Raw genomic sequence first — 12,885 nt, forward strand, 5'->3', positions numbered from 1 at the left:
AATATATCTTGGATTTTATAGTCATTACACGAACACTTATGGGAAACTACTTTATTACACATTATCAAAACTAATTTGGTTGATCGTGAAGTTAGGTATATTTTTATACCAATGAATATTGATTGTGCTCATTATCATTTATTGGTCATATACACCAATACGAAAACATTCTACCATTATAATTCGATGTCCTAAAAATATGCTGACCATTTTACATAGTTGGTTAGTAAATATTCTTTAAAATAATATTTATTGCACTATGACATATAACTATATTTTAACAATTTATGGTCATCCGATTGTGTGTGACAGGTATCTAGATTGAAAATTTTTCCCAGCGGTTAACTAAGACAAATGCACAACAATCTACAAGATTAACTGCCTTTTAATGATTGGATCTCTACTAAAAATGATTATTTCCAACCAATATTGTCATAAGTAAATTTACTACATTATTAATTGCCTAATTTATATTATCATTTAACTAAGTTGTTGAAAATTTTGAAACTATAGCAATAACTGTGCCTTCTTTGTAATGCAATATTGCCAACATTTGTTGTACGATATGAAAATGGATTTCACGCAAAAGGAAATTAGTAAATTTAGAGTAGACATTGCAGTCTCAATCCTAAAGGACAAGTTTAGTATATTCAAACTAGAATGAGTGCATTATCAATCTTGTTGGTGACAATGTTTACCATGTTTTTATCTCTTCCATATCAAATGATGTAGTATGTTTATGTGTAAAAAGAATTTTCTTATACCTATTTGGTATGGATTTGTTTTAATGTAAATTTCTATTTTAGTATTAGTACTGATTGTTAATGTATTGGTGCAAATTGCTATTTGGTGTGGCAATATTGTATAAAATCTCATTGTTACAAGATTGTTATTATGGTTGTTGTTGTCTACATAATTGAGATTTTAGTTAGTACTAACTGTTAGTTTGTCTAAATTATTGAGCTCTTCTTTTTTCTTCTTGTTGTAAAACTCAATAAAATTGTTATTGTCATGTTTTGACTGGTTGACAAGTGTAAATTAATGGTGTTTACAGTATGCAAGTTGATTTTCATTAGATTATTGGTGTTGTTTAGATATTGGAGTAAGTATATTCGAATTTGATATTTGGTAATTTATAAAATGATCTTGTACTTATTTGTGGAAATATTTTTATCTTAATATATGTTGGTAATAAATTATTGAAGAGATTGTATCAAATGAGAATAAGTGTATAATGGTATTGAATTTTACATATTAAGGAATCACTACAAGAAATTTTAGATTTAACTACACCTAATAGACAACAGTTTTTCGAGAAACTGTTGTCTTTTTGCCATTTAACAATGATTTTATTGAAAACTATTATTGTTCACCATAATTTTTTTTAAATGACAACGGTTTTTAAAAACCTGTTGTCTAATGTATGTCAAAGACAACGATTTTTAAAAAACTGTTGTCTAATGTATGTCAAAGACAACGGTTTTAAAAAACTGTTATCTTTTAGCGTTGCTTACATGATAATATACAATAGTTTTATTAAACTGTTGTTTATTGAATGTTGTTGAATCCCAAAAAAATAATAGTTTTTTTTAATTTCACGAAAAAAAACTCACGCACAAAGAGTTTTTTTGTTCGCGTGAGGCTCGGTCACCACTGCCGATTCCCCTTTCCCCTCCTTCCCAACCCGACGCTGATCCTCGCCGCCTATCGACGCTGTGATACTTCTTCTCCCCGCATACATAACCGCCAGCCAAGAGTTACTCAACGTCGGCTGAAGCCTCATTGAGTCGTGCCTTGCTCCGATCAACGCCATAGCTGCCGTCGCCGAGCCCTAACTCTTCCCCGACGCCGAAGCCACGTGGAAATCGATCTCGACCGTTCACTCAAATTTGATCTCAGCCACTCCTTCGAATCTGGGTTGATCAGGACCGTCGGATCGGATTTGGGGGAATAAATTTACAAAGCAAGCATTTCTGATGGGGGGCATCGCATCTTCTCCCGTTCGGCTCCTTCTCACACGACTGTCGTTTCTTCTCCTTCACCGACGGCCGGCGGCCACCTCCACTCAACCACCGCCGCCGGCCGGACACCATCTCCTTCCTTCTTCTATTCACACCGCAGCCAAGGAATTTTGCCTCTACCGCTCAGTCTTCTCTCTGTTCGTGACGTCCTCTGTGTTCGCGGCATTTCTTCCTCGCGCGGGCTAGGGTTCGCGACAGATTCAACAGGCGACTTCATTCCTCCGAGTTCTGAGTTCAAGCAGCAACATCTTCTCCAGATTTGGTCAGCACAACAGACTTCAATTCCAGCACTACTTCCTTCATCCGGCCCAGATTTGGCCAGTCACAGCTCCACCTTTTCTTCCACAGCAGTCTTCAAGTTCGATCAGCAATTATTCAACAGATCTGGACAGCTTTTGTTTGTTGCAGTTTCTTCACTTGATTCGAATTGATAGTGATGTTTCTTTTAGTTGATTGTTTGATGCTTGTATTGAGTTGTTCTCCCTTGTTTTAGATTTGCACGTACTCATGTCATTTCGATTTATGCTCATAAGGTGTTCGACAAAATGTTTCTTCCAACAGTAGGTTTAAATTCGTGCACTTTATTTCACTTAATGTTTGCTTGTCTTATCTTTTGCAATTGCTATAAGTTTTGTTCTTCATTTGAATGCAATTAGGCTAGGGTAGATTAGCTTTCTTTAATGCTCTAAGTTACATTCCATGCTTAGTTTCATTACATGCTTAGTTTCAATATCGCTACTAGTATTTCATGTTTGGAAATAGATTTAAGTGAGAAGTTTGCAGGCTGACGATATCTTTGCCATGTGCAATTCAATCTTTGTAGGATCTTAAAGCACAAACAAAGTGATTGTTTGTGCTTTATCTAAGTGATTGTTTGAACAGTTTTATAGCATGCATCTTGACAATTAATATAATTTTGAAGATCACTATCAAGGAAGAATGTTCAAAGGAAAGTAAAGGCTAAGGAGAAGATCACGTAATTAACTACACGAGTAGGTTTCCGTAAGAATTCAACTTTTTCTTGATCTATTCTTATGTAGTCCATGGTACACATTAAAGATTTCACTGTAGCTTATTTTCAGTATTCTAACATGTAAATTAATACACTTCTGTGGATCCTCCAAACAATCTAAGTTGTGATGGATTGATATCCCTTTATGTTCCAAACCTTTGTTTTTTTTTTGGAGCTTGTAATTTTCATTGCAAACAATCCATATGGTGTATGAATTACATTCAATCCAGTATAAACTTAGCACTTTCGCTTCAGAGGCAATTTATGGGTTTTATTCTACAATCATGTTTACTAATTGATTAGATTGATTAAGAAGGGCGTTGGAGTATCTTGGTAAATTTGTTTTGCTAGGTTATGATAAATTAGCATTCAGCAGAATAGATGTTTGGATTTCTTCTTCAAATCACACAGTAATATTTCTCGTCATTGGTGAAACAATCAATCCACTCTCATTATAACTTCCACAACAGAAAATTTTATGTTATTTTCCTACTACCAATGCAGTTTAACTGATTTTACATTGACTGAACAAGGTTGATTTTATTTAGGTATCAAACTCTCCTATTTGTTTTAGATATTACATGTCTTGTTTGTTAATTTCTCCAAACAATTATTTCTCAATTTGTTAACAAGGAAACTCATGTTAGCATAGTCATGATCAGAGCCTAATTATAGTTTACAATTATCTGAGTGTTATTGATTAACTGTTCTGTCCTTTCTTCTGGTTCTTTTTTTTTTTTTAAATTTGTGCACTCATTTAGATGGTTTATTATTCTTGTTGTGATGAATTCAGGTCTAGTGAAAATACTGAAGAAGTATGACAAGAGAACAGAAGCACTTATCAGGCAGCCCTTCATCGAAAAGGTGCTGCAGTAGCCATTCTTTACAACTGATCTCCTATATATACAAACTCGTGAAGGAGTGTGTGGCTATGCTCGACCACCTCTTCCCCAGCAACAACCTGTCAATTTCAGCAGAATGCGACGGACAAAATGGAGTGCTAAAGCCGGCACAATCAGGTGGGAGGGTTCCGAAGTTGGAGGAGATTAAATATATGCAGAGCTTATACATGAAGAGCACCGTAGCAGCGCTGCGGTCCTTGAAACAGATTAGGAGCAAAAGTTCAACAGTCAAAACAGATTAGAAAATCTCGTGTTATATTGTTCTACCTTTGTTTTAATAGTGTTATCATTTTGTTGGTTGCTTATGAAATTTTGTTGGTTACTTATGAAATTTCTTCAGAATGTTATAGATATTATTTTTGAATGTTAGAAAATTGTATATTAAAATTTATTTTGAAATTTAGTATTTTGAATGATTTATAATATTGAAAAATTGTGTATTAATTTTTTTTATTTTTTATCTAAAAAGGACAACGGTTTTTCACCGTTGTCGTAGATAGTTTAAAACTGTTGTTGAAGACCCTATTATTAAAGGTAGACGCTCAAAGACAACGGTGAAAAACTGTTGTCTTTGAAGGAAAAGACAACGGTTTTTCATCGTTGTAAAACTGTTGTCTTTGCCTTCAAAGACAACGGTTAAAAACTGTTGTCTTTGGGCACCCCTTTTAACAACACGGCCTTTAACAACAGTCCGAAAGGGGCTACGACAACGGTGAAAAACCGTTGTTGTTAGGCTTTTTTCTTGTAGTGAATGTTTAATTAGTGTTGATTTTGAAAAAAAAACCTTGCTTTGAGAATTGTGTATTGCATTGATGGTTAAGTTTGTGGATATATTTGGGAGAACAAGATGAGCACATCAATCATGCTTTAACGTTATTTAGAGTTATCTTGGCCCATTAGCCACTTTTGTGAAATCAATTGATGCACCTACACATGTGTAAAAATCATAAATTGAATTTTTACCAATGTTTTGCAGTCTCATAAACTCATTTACGTTGTCAGATAATGGGTATCACCATTTTATAATTTATAACAAGCCTTCAACATTACTTATCATGCCAAAAATGTGTATAGAAAATAACTAGACTCAATACACTATATTATGGTTGTGTTTGACGGCATGGGTGTATTGAGGAGACCAAGAAAAGCACATGAGACTTTGTTTGAGATCATTTGGAGGTTTATAGGTCCATTAGCAACTTTTGTGATGAAACCGGCTGATGGACCTACACTTGTATAAACATCTTAAATTGAATTTTTATCGACATATTGGAGTCCCATGAATTGATTTGTGTTGTTAGATAGTGGGTATCACTACTTACCACACTAGCAGCATGTTGCTGATCTTTCAACACTAGCATCACACTACAATACCTGTTAGAACACTTTGTTACTGATCCTAGCAAGACCAAGAACACATTGTTGCTAATTTTCGCTAGACCAACAGCAATGTGTTATTGGTCTTTCCATACTAGCAACACACTATAATACCTGTTAGAACACTCTATTATTGATCCTAATAAGACTAGGAACACGTTGTTGTTGATTTCCCCTAGACAGCAATAATGTGTTGTTTGTCTTTCCACACCAGCAACATGCTACAATACATGTTAGAATATTCTATTATTGATCTGAGCAAGATCAACAACACGATGTTGCTAATCCCTCCACAGAATAGCAACAATGTGTTACTGCTCGTACCACACTAGTAATAATCTACAATAGCTATTAGAACACTCTATTGCTAATTCAAGCAAGACAAGGAACACGTTGTAGTTGATTTCCCCTAGACCAACAACAACATGTTGCTAGTCTTTCTACACCAACAATATGCTACAATACCTATTAGAACACTCTATTGTTGATCCTAGCAAGACCAGCAACATGTTATTGTTGATTTCCCATAGACTAGAAACAACATATTGTTGATCTTTCCACATCAGCAACACACTACAATACCTGTTAGAACACTTTGTTGTTGATTCAAGCAAGACCAGCAACATGATGTTTCTAATCCTCCCTAGAACAACAACAACGTGCTGCTGATCTTTCCATACCAGTACACACTACAATGTGTGGGACCATTCTGTTGCTGATCTAAGCAAGAGTAGCAGCATGCTGTAGCTGATATTCCCAGACTAGAAACACAATACAAAATTGATCAATTATACTTAGTAAACCCGACCTTGACTACAACCATTAACTTCAAATCAAACCGTATCTGCTCAAGTCTGCCAAACTCGAAGTAGGAGGTTCTTCCCGTTAAAATTGATCTTCGTACGATCATCTTCTCGTGCATCCCCTTGGCCAATACCATAACTAATGTACATGGGAAAATGTCTTAGTATTGTAAACTTAATGGTTTCTTGTTATATTTTCCTTTGTAGTTAGGGCATCATCGGATTCATGCTAGCATTTTCAATTTGGGAGCAATGAGGGTTTGGAGGGGTTGTCTTAGACGGTGATACCCACTATCTGATAATACAAGTTCATGGGACTCCAATACGTCGGTAAAAATTTAATTTAAGATGTTTAGACAAGTGTAGATCCATCAGTCGATTTTGTCATAAAAGTAGTTAATGGACCTAGAGACCTTTGAATGATCCTAAATAAAGTTCCATGTGCTTGTTACGCTCCGCAAGTGTACGGAAATGTCGCAAGTAATATAAAAGATTATTGTATCCACAGGGACTGGAATAAGCACTAGAAATGTCTCAATGCAAATTAGCTAAACAACTATCCAATTGTTTCAAATGCAAAGTGAAGGTAAACAAATCTAATATTAAAGATCAACAAACAAGAGTTTAGTGTTTTGGGTTATGATAAGGGAGATTCTAGGAGTTTCGGTTTCTTTGTAAGATTTCTTGAATGTAAATGGTTCACCAATTCTTATCCCTCAATTGCCAAACACTTGTAGAAAGTTGCCGGTTCTCTCTTGCAATAGATAACCGGCTAAGGACTGAGAAATGTATCTAAATATGATCAATTAGACGTGAACCTACGTTGTCCTTACACAGAAGCGCACCTATTACTATGCCTTCCTCGGATATCAACATAGAAGCCCACAACTTATTAATCTATCAAGATACAAGAAACTAATCACAAGATCCATCCTACTCTCTTGAATATTCCTATTTCCTCTTCAAGATTATCATTCAAACGTCCTTACACGGGCTTGCACCTGTCACGTGGATCCCTCGGATGATCGAGTGAGAGTTTATCTTTACTAAGTCCACAAGAAATCCAAACAATCAATCAAGAATGAGAATTAAGCACAAATCACCATTAATCATTCAAGATCTAATTGATACAAGCAAGACAATGTCATTGAAACAAGAAATTGGCAAATCCATAAGAGATTACATCAATCCATCATACAAATACTCCCTTAATCCTAGAATACAAGATCTACTCCATGAATCGATGAAGAATACCCGAAGAAATAAAGATTACAAGCATTTCTTAAATCCCCAATCCAAGAAACCAAGAAAAGGGGGAAAGAGAAAACTTATCTAAGAAGCCTTCGGATCCAATCCTCGCTCGAGTCGAAATCGTCAAGAACTCCCTATCGCAGAAATCCTCCCAAGAATGGGAGAAACCACCAAATCTTGTCTTCTCCCAAAGGGGAGAGATCCTTCAATTCATGAAGGAGGGTTTAAATAGAGGAGGAAATCGGGCGCCACACGGCCCTATGACGCCGTGTGAGATTCACACGCCATGTCCAGCTCCTTCTCGCCAAATGACTCACACGGCCAGACCCTTCATTATCTGGAATGCTACACGTGCAGTGGTGCACACGGCCACCACCTGCTTGGCCTCTGGAAACCTCACACGACCGTGTAGATCTACACGGCCATGTAAGACATCTGCTCTAATTTCTTCAAATCAAGACACGGCCATGTGAGATTTACACGGCCATGTCCTCTTCCCTTCCTGTTAAAACTACACGGCCGTGTGTGGTACACGGCCTGATGCTCTCTCCCTTCAATTCCTTCCAAGCTTGTCCGAGGACGCACAATCTTCACCAATTTCGACTCCTGTGTACAGAAAATGCACAAAAAGCAGATCTCCGAACCAAAAGAGTAAATATGCTAAAAGGAAAGCTGGAAGTATAAAAATGCATAGATCAAGCATGCTCAAAGTATGTAAATGTGCGTAAAAATATGCATAAAAGAGTATATAATCTACGCACATCAGTGCTCATCTTAATCTCGTCAATACACCCATGCCATTAAACACAACCATGATATAGTATATTGAGAACAATTATTTTTCATATACATTTTTAGCATAATAAATAATGTCGGAGGCTCGTTATAAATTATAAGATAGAGATACACACTATTTGATAAAATAAAAGAGTTCATGGTACTCCAATATGTCTGATACAGGTTATATCGAACGAGCACCGAAAATGAAGTGGAGGTCCGGGTCAAGGTGATGCGGTGGTTAAAGCCAGGATTGGGGAACACTTCCCACTTGGTTTTGTTAATCGTCTAGCATCAAAGTCCTCGGGTCTTGCTCGAGTGACTTTGATGTAGGACGGTCAGATAAAGATCGAGCGTATATAGGATTTTCTATGTATGCCTGACTGAGTAAAGACCAGGTGAGCCAAAGCACACTTAGCTTTATAAAACACTTAATAGATGCTCGGGCGGATTAAGGATGAGCGAATATAAGGCTTTCTGTGTATGCCCAGCTGAGTAAAGATCGGACGAGCCTAAGCACACTTACCTTTATAAAACACTTAATAGACACTCGGTCGGATAAAGACTCAATGAATATAAGGCTTTCTATGTAAGCCCCATCGAGTTAAGATTGGGCGAGCCTAAGAGCACTTAGCCTTGTAGAACAATCAATAAGCCCTCGGCCAAATAAGGGTCGAGTGAATATGTATGTGAACACTTGGCCTGGTAGGGGTCGGTCGGGTTTAAAATACCTGATGATATATTAACCCCGAAAGGAAGTTCTAACATACATAATTTGTCATATGATTTCTCAAAAGGATCTTGAGTGTCCTATGTGTTAGTTAGAGCCCTAGAGCCAATCATTTGATGATTGTATGGACTCATGTATATCATATTCATGTATATATATTAAGGCATTTGGTTTTTGGTTATTATGCTTATTTGTATTAGTGCCAGATAAAATAAGTATAGTAACATCCTAGAGTAGAAAGGTTCTTACCTATATCAATCGATTGGTTGAATCGATAGTGAGATGATATAGGGAACACTACTCTAAATCATTCCTAGTCGAGTATTAACATTCAGGGACAATGTTAATACAATAAGACTAGCATGTAGGTCAGCTCGATGACTTGATCTCACAAGTCATGGATATAGAGATATCAAGCTGACACATGGGTATACATTAGAGAATGTATACTGAATGACCCACCATGAGAAAGTATCATGGATCGTTATATGAGTGTCATATACTTTCTCATGTGGCTATTATTATGACTATTAATCCTTAGACCTGAAGTCACCATGGATCCCTACATAAGGAGTTATGTACTTTGGTTTCGTCAAACGTCACCCGTAACAGGGTGGACTATAAAGGCGATTACTGGGTATGTAATAAATTATGCAGAGGAATGTGAGTGATGTAGATGGGATCTATCCCTCCCATATGACGGGAGCGACATCAATATTCTTGATAGAGTTAGACCACGAAGTGCATGGCCATGCCCAAATGAGTCAACATTAGATGTTGAGCTCATTTGATCGAGTGAGTCTACTTGGAGTTCAAGATTTAGATTGATTAGAGGATGACATGGTCTATGCCTCACATTGATCAATCTAGATGTCTAGGATAGAAGGACATTTGTCACATATTGTGAGGAGTCACAATTAGTAGTCACAAGGTGATGTTGGATCTCAACATTTCTTGTAACTTGGGTAGCAATGATGTATTGCTAGATGCCGCTCATTGCTTATGTTTCTAAAAGAGTTTAGAAACATTGCCAACGTTACAAGAACCTATAGGGTCACACACTAAGGACAATTAGATGGAGATTTGGTTCATATGATGAACCAAGAGAATTAGATTCATTTGATGAATCATATTGGATTAAGAGTAATCCAAATTGGGCTAATTGAGTTGGACTCAAGTTGATTCATGTATTTAATGAGTCTAATTTAGATTATGACTCATTAAATCAACTTAATTTAATGAATTAGATTCATTATATTAAGTTGGCTTGAATCATATGATTGGATTAGATCAACCATGAGAGAGATTTGATCAAGTTTGACTTGATTTGAGAGGAAGAGAAAAAGTCATGTTTGACTTGACTTTTTGCCACATCACTAGTGAGTTGGCAAGATATGGACCAATAGGATTGCTCCACATCATCAATGCGTGCCACCTCATGGAGGTTACAAGCCTCCATAGCATTTAATGTGGCCGACCCACATTAAATGAGGAGGTTACACTTGTTGCCATGTCATTTAGTGAGATGGCAAGATGTGGACCAATAGTGTTGATCCACATCATCCTAGAGTGCCACCTCATGGGGGTTACAACTCTTAATGGTCTCCACATTAATTGGAATTAATGTGGGGGGTTTTACACCTCCTAGAGTGGCCGGCCACTTGATGGCTAAGGTTTTTTTTGATTTTCCTCTCATTGATTCATTCACTCTTCTTCTCCCTTGGGTGCTCTCTCTTCTCCTTCTCCCATTCCTTGGCCGAACACTCCATTGGTGCTAGCACACCTTGTGTTTTGGTCATCTCCTTCTACTTGTGTCCGTGTGGATACATATAGAGGTTGTCTACTTTGACAACTAGAGATCCGGCGACATCTTGGACAAGCGGGAACGCGAAGGGCTTCGCTACAAGGGTAATGATCTTAACTTTAGTGTAGATCTAGGGGGTTTACGAACTCGTACAAGAAAAGGTTTTTCGATAATTTTGTTTACGAATCTTTGCACGAGATCCATGGCTTTGGGTGACTCGGGGTTTCCGCGACGCGAAAAAGCGGTTTTCGCGGCCCGAAGAACCCAACAGTGGTATCAGAGCCACGTGCAAAGACTTGTACGAGTTCGTTTGTATTTTTATGAAAAATATACCTTCTGTGATTTTCTGTAAAAATTGAGTTTTTAGAGTTTTTATGAGTAATTTTTCCGTAGAAGCGAAGCACAAGTGTCTCGGCACTTGTAGGCTTCGACTACCGGAAAGTTTTCTTTTAAACGGCTTCGTTTTGCCCCAAATCCGTTTGGGACAGCGGGGTCGGGTGCCATTAGATCGCAAAGGAGCAACTCACGATGGTTAGATCGTGGGTAGGGGCATTGCCCCTAACCCCGCAAGGGAATTTGCTCCGCGATTGCACCCGAAATCGCTAAAAACGAACCCGCCGGGAAGATTTTTCCGAAACGGCAATGTCTCGACCCAAATCGTTTTGGGACAGCGGGTTTAGGCGCTGTTGGATCGCAAAGGAACCCTCGTGATGGTTAGATCGCGGGTAGGGGCGCTGCCCCTGGGCCCCGCAAGGGGATCCGTTCCGCGATTGCGCCCGAAACCGCTAAACGGGACCGCCGGGAAATTTTACTCATAAAAATTGTAAAAATTATTTTTAAAATTACAGAAAAATTATGAAAAATATATAATTTTGAATTATATATTAATTTGTGATAGTCATGGCCCAAAATACCCAATAAGATTGGATTTGTGTTGTAATTCATAATACGGCCTGCGTGCCGTCATATGATTGTGTGTGCTGTATTTTTATTTTTTTTCCACGCCCTGCGCGTCGTGCCTTTCTCTTATTCTGGTTGTAAATTAGATTTAGACTCGAATGTAACTCAAGTTTCAAATTGTAATGTACAAATTGGAGCGGTGAAGGGTACACACGAGATGGAGTTCCGAGGCGGGCACGAGCAACACAAGGTGGTCAAAGGGAGGAGCTTGGAGAAGCTGTTGACCCTAGGTTGACCATTCGATCTTCTCATTGGCTTGAGAAGATCGTAGTAGGGCCATGACTAAATCACAAATAGATTAATTAATTAATTGTTATGTATCTGATGCATGTTTAATAGTTAATTAATTAATTAGTGCCTTAACGATTAGATTAGATCTAAGTCGTGCACATGATGTACCCTTGCGATTAGATTAGATCTAAGTCGTGCACAAGATGCATCCTTCTTGATTAGATTAGATCTAGATCGAATCAACTCTAAATGCCTAACCGTGCTGTGATACCTATCACTACCTCGATCACATGTATTGTTGAATCTGCCAAAGCAGAGCAATACATATTATCTTGGTAGGGTACGAAGGGACAATCTTGGTCCCGCCTATCAACGCATGGGTGAATACAAACTCAATTAGATTGAGTATTCCTAGTTACTCGGTTGGATCGAGTCAGCTATAGGCATTCTTCCAACGGTTGGAAAGGATAGGTCAAAATCACATCTATATTAACTCTCGGGCGTATTAGCCAAAGCTAACTCGAGTTTTAATATAAATGCGGATATTGATTTTATAAACAAGAGTTGCATAGAGATGTAATTGGTAATCGTTACCTACCGATCATACTAAGCCTTGGGCGTATTAGCCAAAGCTAACTCAAGGGTTAGTATGATGTGGATCTTGTCCCACAAGAATTATAGAATTCAGTGGGAGCATCATTTAATTAAAGGCCTAATTAGATGATTTAAAAGAATATGATATTTATTTCTGCAAATTTTCTATTGTAGATAACCATGACGTCGAACACGAATTCCTTCTCCCTGCGATCTGTCCTTGAGAAGGACAAGCTCAACGGAGCGAATTTCCTGAACTGGTACAGGAAATTGAGAATAGTTCTCACCCAGAAACGTAAACTGTACGTTTTGGAGCAGCCCATTCCGGAGGCTCCTCCTGCCAATGCCCCGCGAGCTGACAAAGATGCTTACAAGAAGCATCAAGATGACGCATTAGATGTGTCATGTCTAATGCTCGCGACC

The 12,885-nt window shown here is 37.8% G+C and overlaps 1 long non-coding RNA gene across 1 annotated transcript; it reads left to right on the forward strand.

Annotated features, from left to right (window-relative positions):
• The first annotated feature begins 1,979 nt into the window (after positions 1-1,979).
• LOC121984317 lies at positions 1,980-4,291 on the forward strand. The gene is made up of 2 exons (XR_006112851.1): positions 1,980-3,013; positions 3,827-4,291. It is a non-coding gene; the product is annotated as an uncharacterized LOC121984317 (long non-coding RNA).
• The last annotated feature ends 8,594 nt before the right edge of the window (positions 4,292-12,885 follow it).

Source organism: Zingiber officinale, chromosome 5B (genome assembly GCF_018446385.1).
Source record: "Zingiber officinale cultivar Zhangliang chromosome 5B, Zo_v1.1, whole genome shotgun sequence".
NCBI classification, from domain to species: domain Eukaryota; kingdom Viridiplantae; phylum Streptophyta; class Magnoliopsida; order Zingiberales; family Zingiberaceae; genus Zingiber; species Zingiber officinale.